The sequence below is a fragment of the Nesoenas mayeri genome (genome assembly GCF_963082525.1).
Source record: "Nesoenas mayeri genome assembly, chromosome: 14".
Lineage (NCBI taxonomy): Eukaryota > Metazoa > Chordata > Aves > Columbiformes > Columbidae > Nesoenas > Nesoenas mayeri.
In genome coordinates this window covers 14,975,075-14,991,285 of record NC_137556.1, presented here as the reverse complement: position 1 = coordinate 14,991,285, position 16,211 = coordinate 14,975,075, and the positions used below count along the sequence as shown (strand labels likewise).

General features: G+C 46.9%; 1 pseudogene across 1 annotated transcript; it reads right to left on the bottom strand.

Annotated features, from left to right (window-relative positions):
* Positions 1–2,293: 2,293 nt before the first annotated feature.
* Positions 2,294–3,202, bottom strand: LOC308045761 (zinc finger CCHC-type and RNA-binding motif-containing protein 1-like; annotated as a pseudogene). Its single transcript has one exon. The product of its transcript is annotated as a zinc finger CCHC-type and RNA-binding motif-containing protein 1-like (transcript).
* Between the last annotated feature and the right edge of the window lie 13,009 nt (positions 3,203–16,211).

The window sequence follows — 16,211 nt, the reverse complement described above, 5'->3', positions numbered from 1 at the left end:
CTCTGAAAATCTCAGCGATTCTCAAAAATGGGTAATAAACTTGAGATAAAATGCTGCAGTTTTAGATCAATGCTGACATATCACTGTGGTGATTTCTTCAGAGCTAAAGTGATAATGCTTCATATTTACAGAATATATACTAGGTTATTACTACAGTATTACCATTTTGTTCTAAGATGAAATGAGTAATTTACCAATTTATTAAACAGTTACATTTAAGTATTGCTTAGGACATTACCACACCAATCTGTTTACTTAGCTTGAAGACTTACCATTAAGAAACCCTGTTTATTTAGGTAAAATTTGTAATGATCGTGCCCTCCATTAAGAAACTTATTTTTCTGCAAGCTTAATTGCCTGGAAATGAGTTTCTCCTTATTTACTATGGCGCATTCTGCTAAGCCAGCTAAAAACTCACCCTTGCAAGAAATGCTGGAGAAATTAATAATACATACATGGAACAGTTTTAATTAGTACAATACCAAATGTTAATAAAAGATTTATGATCCAGTTAAAAGTTGTAATGATCACAACAAGAAAAGGTCGGAAATGTGGCGGCAGCGATCTGTTAAAAATAAATAAATGCTGATAAACTCTCCAAATTGAGGACAGAGGAGATTTTTTTTTCCCTGCTCCTGTCCTTATGTGAGCACTGGCTCTGTGATCTGGAAGGTCAGGCTTTGACCCCATGGAGAGCTGGGTAAATCCAGATGGCAAGAAGGTTATGCAGGTGTGTTGGGAAGGGATGGAGAAGGCCATCGTGGTAGAAGAGGCTGCATTCAATTCGGTTGGTGACACTGGGCTGTGAGCATCAGCTCCTGCCCAAGGGACACAAAAGTGGCCCAAGGTGGGTCTAGCAGGAGCTTCAGCATCCCTGGCACAACCTTTGAGCTCAGCTCTAGGTCAAAAGTCCATGTTTTGAGAAGCTCAGTTGCCCAATGAAGGAGGATGGAGACAGAACCAGCTTGGCTCCAGCCAACAGTGGAAGTAGTAGCTGGATTTCCAGAGGTTAATTCCTCTAGAGGAGCACATCAAATAGCCCCTCAAACCACAAATATCTCAGGCTCACCTTGCAGCTTGGCCTCATGTGGCACAGAGTCTCTGCTGAAGGCTGAGCCTGTGGCTGACCAGAAGCGACGATGGACGAGTCCTGGTGGATCTGGGCTGGTTGTTGCCGGTCAGGTGAGTGTTGGTGCAGATTGTCCACCTCAAGTAGAGGTCTTCTAATGTTGCAATTAGGTTTTTAAGAGAGCAACCATCTGTAGCCTTGTGTGTAGTGTGGCAGGGGAAGGAGGTGTGCTGGGTGACATCGAGGGACACCGGTCACTGCTGAGACCTGCTCTGAGTGACTTTAGTCAGTTGAAATAAATTAAAATTCTGCTTTAAACACTCTTAAATCTACATAGCTCAAAGTCTCACTGGGATCTTCAAGACAAAGCCCTTAAGTGGTGTCAGAAATATGAACTTTGAGAGTTGGAGCTGGAGCCACTTTCAGTGCCATTAGACAAGGCTGAACTGTGAGCTGCTCCCCAGAGCTCTTTCTTTAGATCACCATCACCCCAGAGGGTAGATCACAAGTAAAAAAAAATCCCTCCACCCAGAGTGCCATCATTCTTGGAAGTCCTAGCAGAAATGCATATTGCTTGCTTGGATTTGGAGGATTTTGGGACAGGAACAAGGGCTGTGATTTTTATATATATTTTTTTTCCAGATGTTGCCTAGATTTGGCTGCCAGCAGGACTGACAGGCGTGGGCTTCTGGCATGATTTGGGGTGCTTATAGCAAATATCAGAAGTGTCTTGTCCTGCATCCTATCAAGGTGCTCAAGCTCAGATTGCACATGCTGGCTTTCTCTCCCTGCACTGGTCCATCAGGAGCAAGGTGACACAGCATTGCACCCTGCAAAGATTACTGCATATTGGGGTACGTACCCAAGGAGGAGCCGGGAGAGTGACTCTGATTTGGGGGCAGCAAGTGCAGAGAGGAGCCAGGGATGAGCTTTCCCTGGGGGTTTGCTCCAGATGAAGGTTTGCCACTGTAGGATGAACATGTAGGATGAATATTTAGGATATGTAGGACGAAAATCTTGCTGGTGGCAGGTGGGCAGGGCTTCTGTGCTGCATTGGGTCGAGCCAGTACCCCAGAACTGGTGGAAAAGTTTTGGTCTTTGATAAAAATGGATGTCCCACGCCTGTCACAACCTGTACCTTCTGCAGCAGTGAATGTGTTGAGCTGTATTGAATCAGGAGCACTTTGTCCTTCCCTTTTGCAGAGCTCGGGAAGGTGCTGGTGGCAGAAGCGTGGGGGCAATGTGAGCTGTGCACTCCTGTTCTTTGGTGGTAAAACCTTCCTTGCTCAGGGTACAAAGCCCTTCATCTTGAGATTCAGGATGCTGAAGTAGACATAGGCTTTATGCTGGGGCCTAATTCCTTTCTTAAATTCCTCTTAGGAAGCTATCTGTGAAATATTTAATAAAAAAAATTACAAAAAAAAATTTACAAAATGTACACTGTATATATTATATATGCATATAAACCAGTATTATTTTAATCGCTGAGTTCTTCCTCATCACTGAAATAAGCGTTCTTCTTAATCCATGGACATTTTGAATAATCTGAAATTGAAGATTCCCCTGCAGTCTGTGTCCATCTTTGTTGTTCTTCCTCAATTTTGGATTGCTGAACAGCTACGGCTTGGTTGAGGCTGTCTAAACCAGGGTCTTCTCCTTCCTCTTCACTTTCTTCTTACTCCTCAATTTCTTCTGGCTCAACTATTTACTTTTTCTTCTTCTTTTCTTTTTTTTTTTTTTTTGGTGGCTCCCGCTCTCCTAACATATTTATAGGACAAGCATAATTAAATGTCCTGCTTCCCCACATTTGTAACACTTAGACTTATCAAAGTAGTTACGCTTGTGAATGAATTCTGCTGCTCTTCCCTTATCAATGGCAATACTTGCTTTCATTACTCTTTCAAACAACTGTTTGTTATCAAGTGCCCGAGAACAGTTTTGTGCAGATTCTTTATCCAAAAACAAAATAAAGGCAACCCCTTTGCTCTTCCTTGTGTCTTTGTCTTTCATAATAGTAACCTTGACAACTTTCCCATACTTTGAAAAGATCCTGTATAGATCATTTTCTGTCAAAGCAAAGGGTAAATTGGACACATATACTGTGCTTTTGCTTGGTGCCAACCCACCGCTCATTTTCCCATCATGACGGGGCTCAGCCCGCACAGGCACAAGTGGAGCGACACAACACCAGCCAACGTGCAGGCCCCAGTGGGACGGGACCTGACATGACATACCCTCCGCTCCACTGCCACTCCAGCCACGTCTCGCTTCCAGGAAGCCAATGGTACCTGGGGTGGATTAGAAGGGGGTGGTCAGTAGGTCAGAGAGGTTCTCTTGCCCCTCTGCTCTGCCCTGGGGAGACCACACCTGGAATATTGCGTCCAGTTGTGGCCCCTCAGTTCCAGCAGGACAGGGAACTGCTGGAGAGGGTCCAGCGCAGCCACCAAGATGCTGCAGGGAGTGGAGCATCTCCCGTGTGAGGAAAGGCTGAGGGAGCTGGGGCTCTGGAGCTGGACAAGAGGACACTGAGGGGGGACTCATTGCTGGGGATCAATATGGAAAGGGTGAGTGTCAGGAGGATGGAGCCAGGCTCTTCTCGGTGACAACCAGTGACAGGACAAGGGGCAATGGGTACAAACTGGAACACAGGAGGTTCCACTTACATATGTGAAGAAACTTGTTCCTGGTGAGGGTGTCAGAGCCTGGCCCAGGCTGCCCAGGGGGGTTGTGGAGTCTCCTTCTGTGCAGACATTCCAACCCGCCTGGACACCTTCCTGTGTAACCTCATCTGGGTGTTCCTGCTCCATGGCGGGATTGCACTGGATGAGCTTTCGGGGTCCCTTCCAATCCCTGACATTCTGTGATTCTGTGATATCTGAAGCAGAGTCCCAAGCTGGGTCTCCAGGTGCTGCCTGCCCAGGAAGGTACTTGCTCTGCTCTGGAGAACAAATGAATGTCAGAGATTTACTGAATTGTCTGGGAAATGCAGAGGTTTTATTCATTCCTAAACTTCATAATGTGACTTTCCTTATTTGTTCTTTTCAAGGCCAGAAAAGGAAACACCATATTTATTCTTGCTAATGTAGCAATATTGATTAAGTCATAAACCACATATAAATATATATTGACTCATATTACATTAAAGTATCTATCACTTACTACTTGTTCCTCAATAATACTATAGTTATGTAAAAAAAATGCATTAAAACTGGCATTACTTCAAGGAAAGTAGGATCTGCCATCATTATTAATATTAGGTTTTGGTGAATAAAAGCTTCAAAAAGGATACAAGTGTTTAAAATGGAAAACCACCTCCTCTCTCTGTCAACAGTGACCAGATATTTCTGGCTGTACCAGTCATTCAGACACGAGTCCTGACCTCTGCTTATTGGGCCAGTACTTCAGTTTTGTTGGAGAACCTTGTTGTGGGTGATGTCCTGATTCATGAGTATCTCTTCAGCATTGCCGCATCCCCTGCAGAGCTGGGGGGTTGTCTCTGTCCATGACTGGAGGGGGAGCACAGCTTTGTGCTGAGATAACACCAGCCGAGTGTTGGAGTAAGGTGGGCAGCTGCCCGCTCACAGCTGCATCTGTGTCTTGGATGGTCCCATCCAACTGATATTTTAAGCCTAAATTCAGAATTGAGATCCTCACAACCCCCACGTAATTCTGGAGGTTCCTCATACTGCTGGGCACCCAGCTTTCTGCCTCCAAAGTCTCATGAGTACCAAGATTTTTGCAGGTTTCAAACTTTATCACAGCACTTCCAGACGATGCTCTTAGTTGTGTGGTTTACTTTTAGGTGGTCCTGTGAGGAGCAGGGAGTTGGACTCAATGATCTTTCTGGGCCCCTTCCAGCTTGAGATGTTCTGTGCTTCTATGACCTCTGTCTGTGCAGCGTTCAGCCGCTTTCACGACAGCGTTTGTAGGTGGAAGGGTGGCTCCTGTTTTGGGATCCACTGGGTGCTCAGTGCCTGTGGCCCAACAAAGCTGGCTGGACCTGGCAGATCTGGTGGGCACAGAGCAAGGACTTAGTCATGGGATGAAGGCACTGGCTCTGTAAGGCAGCAAGTGTTTAGGGCATCCTTCCAAGAATGGGGTCAAAATCTCTGTTGTAATTCAGGCAGAAGAAGTACTTCAATCTGGGCCTTCAGCATCTTCAGGATAGCACAATTTCTCTGTGTTTTGAGGGAGAAAAGACTCATGTGGCTTACAAACCTGGGAGGAGGGAGAGCAGCCCCAGCCATGACTGCTGGTAGGAGCAGACTCCTCTCTCCAGCGAGGACCTGAGAGCTTTGGTGTGTCCTGCTACAGCTTTTTCCTTTTGGGCAGCTTCTGGCTTGGTATTTTGGATTTTATCTCCCGGTCTTAGGAGTCAAGCTTTTACCCCAAACATAACCTGGGAGTGAAATGCATAAGGTGTCAGGACAAGGGGGACACATAGGTAAAAACTACCCAGCGGGTGGACAGCAGTGTGTGGGAAAACCTTATTTCTAGGGGTGTAAATAGCAGAAATAGCAGGGAAGGTGCTTGGCTTCTTGGTGATGAAAATTAAGAACCTTTGGACTTGGGGGCTGGGCAAGGTGACTCTGAAGAACATGCCAGAATTGGCAAGAAATGGAGTGTACCCAGTCTCCAAAAATGCTCAGGACCTTCTGTGGCTGGGCAGGAGGGGAAACTCCGGCGAGGGGGTGTGGGACGGGCTCTGCTGCTGTGCACAGACTGCAAGAGCTGAGATTATGCCACAGGTTAATTGCACAGAGGTTTAAGGATTCCTGTGGGGTTTAAGAAACTCGGTCCTTGTCAGGATTCACGCAACCTGGAAGACTGCATGTGTATGTGCTGCCTTTTTACGTATGGTACTAGATGAATAAAACCAGAGGAGAAATTGTTTTAAAACTCCATTTCTCTTTTGCAGAATGTCTTTAGCCTTTTCTGTGCAAAGAAAAAAATCCAGCAAAATACTGTCCACGTGGCTATTTTATGCTTCTGCTTGTTTTTGCTTCTTTTATAATTACCCTAATGTGATATCTGATCTCTGCTCTTTTTAGTGTTTGTGTGCCAGTCTGACAGCCCTAGCGCTGTTATTTCTTAGATAAACTAATCACTTCTTAATGACTGGACAAGGTACGTTTATTTAACTGCATAAAGAGATTTAACTTTTCCCGTTAAGATATGACCTCTGGTTTATGTTTTGTTAATGACATGTAACATAGCTGTGAGGCTCAGGTGGGACACATGTTGAAGCAGGCTGGGGTGGCTGGTTTTAGAGGGGCTGTGAAAGGGGCAGGGAGAGAAAGAACTTTTTATTTTAATCAGAATTAATTAAGTAAGTCCTGGTTAGCTGCTGCTCTTTCACAGCCCTGTGTGCGGCCATGGTAGTGCAACATCAGAAGTGGCTTTAAGTCCGTGTCATACAAAAAAGTGCTTCCTGAGCAAGGTTTTTGCTGTGTAAAAGTCATAGAGGAGAATGAGAGCAGTGAGACAAAATTGGAGCATTTATCTGAGCATCAAGAAATTGCTTAATATTTGGCCAGTAACAAACCTCACAGCACAGAGTTTGTGATACCTCCAGCTCCATGAGCTTGCAGACATCAAGAGGAACCTGCATTCGAATTGGTTTTATCTATCAACAACCTGTGCACATGCGCTTTCAAGCTCAGGATGCAACCATGAGCTCACTTCTAGCATCATTTCAACCCAGGTTTTTGGAAGGAAGCAGAAATGCGAGATACCTGCAGCCCTGAGCCCACGGCTGCCGGTGCCTTCCCAGGGCTGGGTCCTGAGCTGGGGCAGGAGGGTGAGTGTTCAGCTGGAAAGCCAGGCCCTTCAGAGCATCTGAAACTCTTCTGCCAAAACTGAAGGCAGCTAAAACCCTTCTTTCTTCCTTCTGAAAGTTTTGTCCCTAACATTTAGGAGTACCTTAAAGTATTATTTTGGCAGAGAATCTATATTCCTGCCTGACAAGAAAAGGGCCAGGCCAGTCCTTGGGGTTTTAATTTTACTGGCTGACTCTAATGTCAGTCTTATCAATGATATCTTTTCTTTCCCAGTAGCATGTTCTAATAAGAAACTAAATCACAAAGACAAAAAGCTTCTGGCATCTCCATTTTGTTGGCTCCTACCTCCATCTATGGCATGTTTACAAGAAAACATTTATCGCTGGAGCACTTGCCTGCAATAAGGTAAGAGCTGAGAGCAACATCTTCTAAGCAGGGTCTTCCCTGCTCGGCTGGATGGCTGCAGTGCCCTCTGCTGTGCTGCACAGCCCTGTCTGCTTGGGACCAGATCCGGACCAGCGCTCAACACCATCCCCTGGACTCGTCTGCCTCCATGCCAGGCTCTTTGGGAAGAGGGAGAAGCAGCCTGGTGAATCACTTTGGAGGAGCAACGGCTCGGCTGGCTGTGATTTTGTAAGTGGGTTGTGTAAGCATGGAGTAGAAATGGGTTTTCTTGGTTGGATTTGTAAGGGCTTTGCACCTGGAGCAGTGTAGATAGTGGGGTCGTCTGAGCATCAGTGATGGAAAATCCAGTGCATTTCATAAATGCAAGCCTAGATTGTGGCTGAGGGCTGCAGCAAAGGAAAAAAAATTGAGGGCGTTGTGTATCTTAAAGAGCTCTCCATATCCTACATAACAATTAGGGTATCTTACGGTGTTTTTATGCTGCACTGTTGCAGCCCCCAGCAAAGCTGTGAGCAGGGCTGGGGCAGCCTTGTCAAACCCATCCGAGTCCCATCAGGGTGTCAGAAGTGTTAATCCCCGCTTTTGCAGATCAGAGAATGGGGGGAGCAAGAGGTCAAGTGGCTTCATTAGGCCCCAGAGGGTTTCGCTGTGGGAGCTGAAAGCCGGCGCGTGGCATGGCGGGGAGCACTTTGTCCAGCCCGACCCTTGTAAATCCTCACGTGCTTTGATCTCGCACTTCATCTTGCCGTTAACTTTGTCCCTGGCGATTTTTGCTTTTCTGAAAGGGGCCAGCAGGCTGGTGGGGGTGGCTCCAACCTCCCTCACTGTGCGGGTTTCTGCCGGTCGTGGTGGTGTTCGGCGCCTTCCCAAATCCCGCAGGGACGTGAGCAGCAAGAGGCATCTCTGGGCAATTCTGGCATCAACTGCAAGAGTAATAACAATTAGCAATTATGCAGAGATATGTGCCTTTGGTGCCTATTACAGTCATCAACGAGGAGTTCTGTTTCTATTCTCTCCTTGTAGCTTGGCCTGATGCTTGCATGTTAATAGCAGATGCTCTAAGATAATTAGAGCCACTGCAGATAATACCGGGGGTGTTTTGCTGCCACATGCAGTGTGGGATGGCCAGTCAGCCTTCCCGGCCCCCAAGTATGTGCCACAGTCTTCAATGGTTGAAAGCCATGTGCTGTGTGTAGCGTGTATTTTGGAGAAGGAGGGGAAATAACTGGAAATGGTTTCAGCTGCCCACAGCAGAGCTGTCCTGGGATTCACCACTGGGTAATGTGCTGGGGAGGGGGTGCCTGGTACCCCTCCAGAACGGTGGGGGATTGGCGCGACGTCTCCTTACCTGACGTGCCCTCTGGAGTTGGAGCTGCTGGAAGCAAACTTGGAAACGAGGGCTGGGAGGCTGGAGAGGCTCCCGTCGGGCTCCGCGGATCCGCAGAGCTCCCTCCTCGCCGGCGCCGGGGAGCAAACGCGCTTTTACCGAGGAGATGAAATGCAGATCTGCGCTTCAGCTTCTCCTCCGTTCCTCCAGTTCCCCTAGAAAAAAAATATGGTTAATGTAATATTGCATCAGATTGTACTCCGAGGAGCAGAAAGCCAATTTTGGGGGAATGTGAGCCAACCTACATTTAACTGGGATGCTGATATTTACTGTTGCAGTGATACGGGCCCGTGGCACGGGTGAAGTCGCTGGCTAGGGATTCAAAGTCCAATTAGGCAGTGTTAATAGAGGAGGCGGTGATGCTTCATTGAGAGAAATTACTAAAATTGTACTTTTAGGACAGTCAATTAGCTGTGTTTTGACAAAGCAACAAAAAGATGAAACTGAAGCCCTTGAAAAAAAGTATGAGAGAATTCAGAGGGAACATGTCTGTTTGGGGAATCCTAATATTTTTTGTTGAAATCATTAAGTGAAATTAAATACTATTTTAAACCAAAGGGATAGAATATCTAATTAAGATAGAAAAAAGGTTCGGGGAAGGGTATTGTTGAGGGGTTTAGAGAAATGGTTTACAATTCATGTTGACTGAGGCGGGGCCCCCTGAATATATTAGATATATTAGTAACGGGGATGGGAAAACTCTCCTGACAAGCTGATGTGAAGTTCAGGGAGGGTTTCTTTAGGGTGACTCCAAGGCTCCAAGGCCTCTGAAGTGAAGCGTGGGAATGAAATGAGGGAAATGGGGGAGATGGAGACAAGGAGTGTTGCAGAGCTGTGCGGGGGCTGCCGCTCTGCGGCACAGTCCTGGTACCGATGCTGCTCCAGTAGCAACGGGGCTGCAGGGCTAGCACAGCCCTGGGACAGTCGAGCAGCAAAGCGGGGAGGACTGGGGAGTCCGGCGTACCTGGGATGGTGGGCGCAGGAGGCCGGAGAGTGGTGCAGAGCCTGGACCCCACAGTCTGCACCCCATGTCCCTGATTGCTGTAGGATCCCATCCTTGGTGGTGTTTCTGCTAAGACTTAAGTCTCTGCTTTGCGATTGTTGTTCCAGGAGTTGGTCTTAGACCAGGGTGTCGCTCCAGAACTGAGACCAGACTGATGGGCTGTGGAGTCCCTCATGGCCATTTCTATGGTTTGCCAGACACTTGCCAGCATAGGATGAGAGGAAACGGCCTCAAGTTGCGCCAGGGGTAGTTGAGTTTGGATCTTTGGAACAATCTCTTCCCCAAAGGGCTGTCGGGCATTGGAACAGGCTGCCCAGGGCAGTGCTGGAGTCACCATCCCTGGAGGGGTTGAACAGACTGGAGATGAGGTTCTCAGGGACATGGGGTAGTGCCAGGGGTGGGTTATGGTTGGACTCGATGATCTTGAGTGACTCTTCCAACCAAAATTAGTCTATGATCAAGCCCTTGGGCAAAGCCCCAGTACATGGGGAGGACTGGCCCTGCCCTCAGGAGGACACAGCCTGGCCAGGAAGGGCAGGAGGTTTCTCCAGCAATTTTTCTATAACATAGGGAAATTTTCCCATGTTTTGCATCCAGCACTCCAGAGGCTTTTGCTCGTAACAAACAGCTCCAGTAAACTCTTCCGCCTAAAGGCTTCTCCTAAAGATCTCCGTTTTTGACCCATATCATCATATTGGTCAATTCATTTGATATACAGAGACAGTTAGTGAAATATGCATGCTATATTATGTTAAAGAGAAATGTAACCTTCAATTGGTATCTGATGTGCACTTTGCAATAACTGCTATTAGTTGTCTATAAAACTCCTAGACATCATTTGATTTTATTACCATTCTATTATTTTACTTGGGAACATATAGGAGGGGTGATTGCAAGTCTTCGAGTGCTTACTGGGAAATATTTAACACAGAATGTTTTATTTATTAGCATAAAGAGACACAATGGATTGTTGGTGATTAAAGTGATGATACTGCTGCCATACTTGTCAAAAATATAGACCTAATTCAATAGAAAGGCGACAGTCAGTCTCCATGTTGATCTATGCTGAAGCAAACTGCCTCTGAAAGCAGTACAAAGCCTGAATTGGCCTCTTAATTTTATGCTCTAGGGCATAGTACAAAAAAGGGAATTCTTTCTAAGTGCCTGTAATTGCATGTTACCAGAACCTAAAATATAAGCCAAATTTTTGAAATTATAAGTGTTAAGCCTTCCATTTCAATTCCTTCCTATCCTCCAACAACAACAAAAAAAGCATCAAAACAAAAGAGAGCTTTAAAATGCCTCACTATCCCACATCATTAATAAAATATACAGCATACTTAGCCTTTAATTGCAAATGTACATTTCGAAAGAAAATACTTTTTAAAAAAATAAGCATTTTTCCTCTGTCCCAGCCGTCCGGAGCCAAAGACCCATTTGCCCCAGATGAAGGGGCCACCCTGTGTTCTGAGGCAGCGTGTTTCAAACAACAGTGATATCCTGCGTGGGTTAGGGCTGCAATATTGTTTTCTTCACTTGGACACATAAAGATTTGAATTAGGTAAGTGGTGCAGATCAGACATACCTTGCAGGGCCCATGGGATGGAGGACGCCCAGCAGCCCCCAGCTGGGTTTGGGGCAGGTTCTGCCCAGGCTGGTGATGCTGATGCGAAGGCCTTGTGTCCTTCCTTTGCCCTGTGCTAAAATGGGGTTTGCTTTGCACAGACACACTGCAGCATCTGCCTTGAAGAAAAGTCAAATCTTTCCCTCCCCTCACCCCCTGCATGGGTCTGTGTTTACAACTTCACTCCTCCGAGAAGACAGCAGGAAAAAAAAAATATAAGATTAACCATTTTGTACACTTGATGGCTTCATTGGACAGGCAATAAATCAATACAATTGAATTGGAGAAGATAGTGTTCAAATGCTATTATCTGTCTCTCCGTTATTGAGCTGGGATCCTCGGACTGACTCACAGAGATCCCCCACCGCCAGGATTCCCTTCTCCAGGAAACCTGCAGGATTTGACCCATTCCAGGGCTCACCCGAGCCCCCCAGGCAGTCCCGCACTTTCCTGCAGATTTCATCCTTTGGGGGTTTGTTACCCAAAATACCTTTTTTGGTTTGCCATTACAAATGGTTAGATTGTTGGTGTGCAAGCAGAAAATCATCCTACATGCTAATGCCAGTGAAAAATATTGGGCTTATAATGACAGAGGAGAAACCTGCCCGCAGAGCTGAGGGTGGCAACACCATGTGCCCCAGGGGAGCATTTGCAGGGCTGGAAATGGGGTTTTAGGGAGCTAATCTGGTCCTACACATATTTGCTTTTACCTTCTACCAGTGAGATCAGCAGAGAAGGTCCAGCTGCTGCAGTCCTTATGATCGTGGATGTTTATTTGTCTAGAGCTGCTTGTAGAGCACAGGGGCTTTAACCCAAAGGAATCTCCTGGTGCTCCCTGTCCATATTTCCATACCTTTCAGGGAAAGTCAATGGCACCATGATGTTTGTTTTTTGCAGAAAAGAAGAATTATCCATAAGAGCTTAAGGTACCCAAGAGGCCAGATGTCATGTTGGTTAAATGGATCTGACTTCAGCCAAGTTGCTAAGTTATACCTTTGCAAACTAAAGGTAAATCAAGCCCAAACTTAAACAATGCAGGAACTGATGCTGCTTTCAAGATTTCCTAAATGTGTTGTTAGCAAAATATTCTGTATTTCTAATAAGGGCTTGAATATTTTTAAGTCACCCTTAGGTGGTGGCAAAAAGTTGTTTACAGGTGAAGTCCCCACTCCTCCTGCTGTCCCAGCCCCTTTCCCAGCCCCACCGATGTGATCAATTTTCCCTTCAACATCTGCGATTTCAGAGCGCCCTCTGGTGCACAGACACCTCCCGTGCACCGCCCGCCTCCTGCCGCTTCCCTCTCACAGGCCACTCGCTGCTAACACTTTGCCTTTTTTTCTCCCTCTTGCTTCACGTTTCCTACGAGGAGACACCAGATCCAAACGCGAGTCCCCATCCCGTAACCGCATGGACGTGACCTGAGCCCCTGGAGCTCCAGCCTTCGCGTGAGTTGGCGAAGAGTTCCACCTGGCTGGTGGCAAACCCAGAGCCCAAAGCCCTGATGGAAGAGGCCTCGTGTTGTCACCTGTTAGAGCGAGATAAGGACTAAGCAAAACAAGTCGATTCAATGTGAATCACGCTAAGCCTTTTATTACAGAAACAAGTCTCCTTATATATGTAACTATATTCTAATCACACGTCCACGCTCCAAGCATGGACTCGTTAAATGAGTATCGTGGGCTTTCCGTGCTCTGGAGTCTCACTGATGATACGTCCGATGATTCATGCCACGCCAGGAGCCCGGTGATTGTGGAACGCCCCTATTTCTCACAGCAGACTCTGCACTCAGCTTCTCGAAGAGACCTTGAGGTTCCTTTGAGCTTGACTGATTCAGCAACAGATCTTTATCTATCAAAACCCCTCCACAGTCACCGATGAGAGAAACATCCGAAGCGCGGGTCCTTATTGGAGTGTGAGGAGCAGCCTGTGTAAGCGGTGACACTCCTCTTGGGCCGGTGCCACCGGGGCGGTGAGCCGTGCCGCACAGACCCGGCTGCGGCACCGATCCCTGCTTTCCAACGTAATAGCGAGAAATAAGTGAGGCAAAACCATCCTTGCTCTGTCTCCCATGGATTTAACATTCCTAGAGGAGGACGTTAGTACACTGACCAATGACGTTTATATCTGATCCCTTTTTTCTTGACACAGAGTGACTTTTTAAAAAGATCTGTTAGTTTTGGAAACAGAAGCCTACAACAATGTTATATCTTGTAAACCAACATCAGTGAAGCCTCTGTGGACCAGAGACTTGGCACCCTTCAGCAGTATATGGAGCAGCAGGTGTGTTACGGGATGGTGCTGGCAGCAGGTGACAATAAGGCACGCCAGGTCTAACCCGTGGGCATCTGGGACCCCCTGCAGTTGAGCTTTGTTCCCCTGTGGCCAATGTATAACACTGCGGGACTGTGACCACTTCGTTTCAACTGGGTCTGCTGCACGCTCCTGGTGGATGTCACGATGACCGTGACAGAGCACAGAGGGTCACCATCGGGGACCTCGTGGAGCTGATCCACCTGGTCTCCTGCTCAGCTCCAGCACAGCCACCTGCTGCTGGCACTGAGGGGTGCCCAGGCCCTGCCACGTGCCAGGCGTGTTTACTAGACAGGAACGTACAACAGCGATGAACAAACCTGCGAGTGAGTGTGACACAGTGGCAGGACCTCGGCGACACTGGCTTTGGGCGTGCCAAGTGCTAATTGATGTGTCAATACCTACCTGTTAAAGGTGTTCCTGGGACAGACCTTCCCACCTTGAAACCTAGCTGGAAAAGAAGCTGGAGGCATTCTGGGCTCTCGCTGAGGGGACAGAAATGGCAGATGATAAGTGACATGACTGACGAGTGCTGCTTTGTAATTAAGTGTTCAAAGGCACCACGACCAAGGCAAATGAGATTGACGGGCCCAAGCTGGCAGCACAGGAAGCTGCTGAGATGTGTGCAGTACATCTGGTTGTGCCAGACCAGTTCACGTTTTTACTTAACAAAACAAAGATGTTGGCAAAGAGCTCTGCGGCAGCTTGTTAGAGATTTGCAAATAGAGAGCAGAGCCTGAAAAGTGCAGTACAAAACAGATGAGAACTACTATTTTGAAGTTGCTGTCAGTACTGTGGCTTCCAAATTGTAGATTAAATCGAAGAAGTATTGAAAAATCATCTCTTTCTTCCTGAGGAAATCCTCTTTCTCGTAAAGGAAGTTCTACATTCCTTTGAGAACTAATATCCCATGGACCCCAACCACTGGCAAATTCATCACCTGCTGTTTAAAATTCTGGATCTCAGAGAGACGCACCATTCATATGGGAAATACAGAGAATTAAAGAGGAGGTCCCCATGGTTTTCCTTTGTGTCATCCAGGAGTCAAGGCACCTGGGTTACTTTGCCACTGCATGTAACTGCTCTCAGGATTAGTTTTCCCTGCTATAGGATGAAGCTGTGAGATGAGCATCAAACTGATTGTGTGATATTTTGTCACCTTTCCATCTTGGCCTGCTGCAAATTACCACCAGCAGCAAAACACAGAGACTTCATTTGCAGAAGGTTTCCAATGTAGGTGACAGTACAAACCTGTAGGAGCCCCCACCATACCCAAACAGCCTTCCACTGTGGGGCTGCCAGAGATGGGGGTGTCCGGATTTCATGGATGGAAATGGCCAGCCAAAATATGTGAAATCTCTGCTGCTAGACCCAAAACCCCACTGCAGCGTGTGACCAGCCTCAAAATGGAACTTGGTTCTGGAGCTGAGCCTTGAAATCCACACTGCAGTGTACATTAGGTTGGAGTTAAGCCTGGGTCCAAGGGCTCTTGAGCTGCGGGTCTGCTGGAAACATCTGGCATTGATCCTGGCTTGAGGAGCCCCTCACCTCCTCCCTGCCTGCATCACTACGAGAAATGTATGAGAGCAGGTTAAGATTACAGTGATGTTTTCCCCAGAATATCTTCCCTAGCAGCTCAAGGACTTCTTGAGCCAGAGAAGGTGCCTTTTGCCTACTCTCCCTTAACTGCTTTTTCTTTTTCCTTTGTGTGTGCCCAGTGCATGTAACATCCTGGAGTCCCCAGCATCCCGCGGCAGTGACTTCCACGGCTCTGCTGCATGTTGGTCGAGGATCTGCCTCCTCCTTTGTTTTTTGTTTTTGTTTTTTTAAATTTAATCTGCCACCTACGAGTTTCATTGTTTGCCCTCTATCTCTTATATTAGGAGAGACAGCAGACAGTTGTTTCTTGATCTCCATGCTTCTTGTTATTTTGTCTTTTTACACAACAGGTCTATTGCTGCCTATAGCAGTCAAGATGTGGTTGTACCCTGCACTCACCCACTAATGATATTTCCTGTTTCTCTCCCAGTGATTCCTAACATTCAATTTGATTTTTTGACCTTTGTGGTGCTTCAGACAGATCACAAAGCTAAGTATTACATCTCTACAGTACTGGCATTGACCCCAGCATCACACTGGAGGGGTCTTTGCTTGATCCTGGAGTCTCAGGGGGGTCAATGGCACCACGATGTTTGTTTTTTGCAGAAAAAGAAGAAAAGAAGAATAGTCCATAAGAGCTTAAGGTACCCAAGAGGCCAGATGTCATGTTGGTTAAATGGATCTGACTCCAGCAAAGTTGCTGCTAAGTTATACCTTTGCAAACTAAAGGTAAATCAAGCCCAAACTTAAACAATGCAGGGACTGATGCTGCTTTCAAGATTTCCTAAATGTTTCGTCAGCAAAATATTCTGTATTTCTAATAAGGGCTTGAATATTTTTAAGTCACCCTTAGGTGGTGGCAAAAAGTTGTTTACAGGTGAAGTCCCCACTCCTCCTGCTGTCCCAGCCCCTTTCCCAGCCCCACCGATGTGATCAATTTTCCCTTCAACATCTGCGATTTCAGAGCGCCCTCTGGTGCACAGACACCTCCCGTGCACCGCCCGCCTCCTGCCGCTTCCCCCTCACAGTCCACT